Genomic DNA, 3673 nt, shown 5'->3' on the forward strand with positions numbered 1-3673 from the left:
AAGGTGTTTCCGGAAGAGATTGATTGACATGTGGGTTGGACTGGGGTGGGGGGCACTGCCCTCACTGTGGGCGGGCACCATCCTGTCATCAGGAGGTCCGGAGAGAGGCAGAGACAAGGGATTCCCTTCCTACTGGAGTGGACACTCTCCTCCCCTTGACGGTGGACGTCAGAACTCCAGCCTCTCTAGCCTTGGAATCCAGAACCCACTAAAGCAGTCTCAGTTTCTTGGGCCTGTGCCCCAGACTGTGCCATCAGCCTCCCTGACTTCCAGTCACGCTCCCAGGGTCCCAGGGTCTCCACTCACAGACGACCTGTCATGGAACCTCTCAGCCTTCATAACCACACGAGCCAGTTCCCCAAATAAGTCTCCTTCCATACATCTGCAATAGATCTATGTCCGGACTCGTGTGCGTATGTCCGTGGGTTTGTCTGTCTGTCTCTGAAGAACTCTAACCCACTTGTTCACTTTGTTCTTTGTTCCCTGTATTTATTTCCTCCCTTTCCCATTTAAATCTTGCCGTCCCATCAAGAGCCACCTTCTCCAGAAGCCACCACTCTGGGGCCAGTCGGAGGCCCCAGGGCAGGGACCGTGAGCTGCCTTGGTTGGGCGGGAGGCAGGACAGACACCTACCAGGCTGCCTCATCTGGAGACGATCGTGTCCTCTGCCCTGACCTGGGCCCAGGGACAAGCAGGGCAGAGCCAGCTCCGAGGAGACCCCAGTGGAAAGGGCCGCACAGCTCTGTCCATGGAGGAGCGCGGAACCCGCTGGTCCAGCTGGTTCCCTGTCTGCCTGACCAGCCGCCGGCCTCGCAGAAGGAGCCGTGAAGCCAAGGAGACTCAGTGGAGCGTGCAGTCACTTACCATGTGGGTCAGCATGGCGGAGCCCAAGCCCTGCAGGGAGCCACCTGGGAGGAAGCAGCCCTCGGAGGAACAGTGGTGTTGGGGTGTTGGGGTGGACGCCCCGGGTCTCCTCCAGGCTCGTGGACCTAACCTGTGACAGGGAGCTTGCTCTGCTCAGGGCCCCCTGGGCTTCCTACCCCAGGCCCCTCCCACCCCTGCTTCTGCTGTGCTGAAGTCCCCAGGGGCCTCTCAGCCCTCCGCCCAGCCACGTCCTCCCCACACTCAGCGCCGCTGCCCAGGGAGGACGTGGCTGCTCCTCCAGCTCCCATCCTGAGCCCCTGCGAACCCTCATGTGACGCAGCCGAGAAAACTCAGGGCCCAGACTCTGCACTCAGTTGTCCTGGGTCCCAACTCGGTTCCACCTCTGATCGGCCCAAGAGTCCAGCGAGTTCCTCGACCTCTCTGAGCCTCGGCTTCCTCACCTGCCAATCAGTGTTAGTTACAGTTTCTCCCTGGGGAGCCCCTGGAGGGAGGGAGAGAGCAAAGCCAGCAAGCCCTGGCCGCGCCTGACCAGTGGGAGTGCTCGGCACCCATCCTCACCCGAGTCTGTGCTTTCTGAATTTTTCTCTGGGCGGCATGTGTGTGTGCACACGACGGGAGACAAGGTCCTGGAGGGAAGGCCGTGGGACTTCTGCCGCCAGGACAGGTCCACGGCTGGTCCTTGGAGAAGGTTGCTGGGCAGCACCTGGTGAGCACTGGGCACCTGAGAGGGGCCAGCTCCCATCAGGCTTGAGGTCAAGCTGGTCATGCAGGCAGTTCATTTTATGTGTCCAATTGTGTACCAAACCCAGATCCGTAGTCAAACATCAGTCTGGATGTTGCTGTGAAGGTGTCTGTTGGATGAGGTCACCAGTTAAATCAGTACATTAAGTGTGGGTGGGCCTCATCCAATCAGTTGAAGGTCTTCAGGGGAGAGTCTACCTCCACAACGTTTGCACACCTGAGCTGCAATCCCAACTCTCCCCTGGGTCTCCAGCCTGCCACTGCCTGGGTCTCCAGCCTGTCACTACAGCTTGTGGACTTGCCAGGCTCTGTAAACACCCAAGCTGGTCTCTCTCTCTCTCTCTCTCTCTCTCTCTCTCTCTCTCTCTGCTCTGTTTCTCTGGAGAACACTGATTAATACACCCAGGAACCCAGCTACTATGCTTGGATGCAGTTAAATGCCTTCCCCAAAGTTTCAAGAGCTGGAAATTTGGCCCCCACTGGGGTGATGTTGAGAGATGGTGGAACCTCTCAACATGTTAAGAGGTGGGGCCTAGAGGATGGTGGTCAGGTCACTGGGGGGCACGGCCCTCGAAGGGATTCATGGGACACTGGTTAGTTTCCGAGGGAGAGTAGGTCATTATTAAAAGAGGAAGCATGGACCCTGAGTCCCCCTCGCTCCTGCCACACTATGTGATCTTGTCCTCCCATGATCCTGCCATTATGATGCGGTGCCTGTGAGCCCCACGCCAGAGGCAGAGCAGGCCACCGACCCCCTGATCCACCAACCTCCAAAAGTGTGAGCTAAAAAAGGCTTTTTCCTTTAAAAATTATCCAGACTCTGGTATGTTGTTGTAGTAACAGAAAACAGACTGACATACCAACCTAAGTCCTGCAAAGTGCCCAAGGAAAGCCCGCTCCAGGTGGTGGCTTGTATGACCCCATTGAAGGGTGGCGGGGGATTCTGACTTCCCGCCTGTACAATAGAGGTGTTTCTTCAGGTCTCTATCAATCATCTTCACATTCCTTCTGTCAGCTCCCAGCCTGAGGCTTCTTGAAGTGCCTCTGGCTGCTGAAATGTTGAGATGGAGCAAGACCCAAGATTCTGACCCCAGAGGTCCTGGAACCAGAAAAGCTTTCAGGGAGGTTAAATCTGGGGGCCCCAACTCACATTTTCCCTTCAATTTCCTTTCTGGTACTGTATTTTGTTTGTTTGTTTTATTTGTTCTTTTTAGATATACGTGACAGTAGAGTGTATTTTGACATATTATACATACATGGAAGATAGCTTCCCGTTCTTGTGGTCGCACATGACGTGGAGTTACCCTGGTCATGTATTCACATATGAACATAGGAACTTACGTCCGATTCAATCTACTGTCTTTCCCATTCCCATCCCCCTCCCTTCCCTTCATTCCCCTTTGTCTAATCAATGAACTTCTATTCTTCTCTCCTGCCTCCCTGATGGTGTGTTGGCAACCACAGATCAGAGAGAAATTTCAACCTTTAGTTTTTTGGGATTGACTTAGTTCACTTAGCATGATAGTCCCCAGTTCTATCCATTTGCCAGCAAATGCCATAATTTCATTCTTCTTATGGCTGAATAATATTCCATTGTGTATATGTACCACATTTTCTTAATCCGTTCATCTGTTGAAGGGCACCTAGGTTGGCTCCATAGCTTAGCTATTGTGAATTGAGCCGTAAACACGGATGCGGCTGCGTCCCTGTAGTATGCTGATTTCAAGTCCTTTGGTTATAAACTGAGGAATAAACATAATCATCACATCAGTAGACTTAAAGACAAGAATTACATAATCATCCCAATAGATGAAGAAAAAGCATTTAACAAAATACGGCATCCATTCATGTTCAAAACACTAGAAATACGAGGGATAGTAGGAACTTACCTCAACATCATAAAAGCTACGTATGCTAAACCCAAGGCCAACAGGATTCTAAATGGAGAAAACCTGAAAACGTTCCCTCTAAAAACTGGTATCATCCTTGAAACCAGCTTTTTTTAAATAAAAATGCCGTATGACAATTATTGCTTCTCTCTCAACAG

The 3673-nt window shown here is 52.5% G+C and overlaps 1 long non-coding RNA gene across 1 annotated transcript; it reads right to left on the reverse strand.

Annotated features, from left to right (window-relative positions):
• Positions 1-1092: 1092 nt before the first annotated feature.
• LOC125610639 lies at positions 1093-3229 on the reverse strand. Its single transcript, XR_007340619.1, has 3 exons — positions 2491-3229; positions 1444-1736; positions 1093-1325 (listed from the first exon to the last, which is right to left on the reverse strand). It is a non-coding gene; the product is annotated as an uncharacterized LOC125610639 (long non-coding RNA).
• Positions 3230-3673: the final 444 nt, after the last annotated feature.

Source organism: Marmota marmota, unplaced genomic scaffold, assembly GCF_001458135.2.
Source record: "Marmota marmota marmota unplaced genomic scaffold, marMar, whole genome shotgun sequence".
Taxonomy (NCBI): domain Eukaryota; kingdom Metazoa; phylum Chordata; class Mammalia; order Rodentia; family Sciuridae; genus Marmota; species Marmota marmota.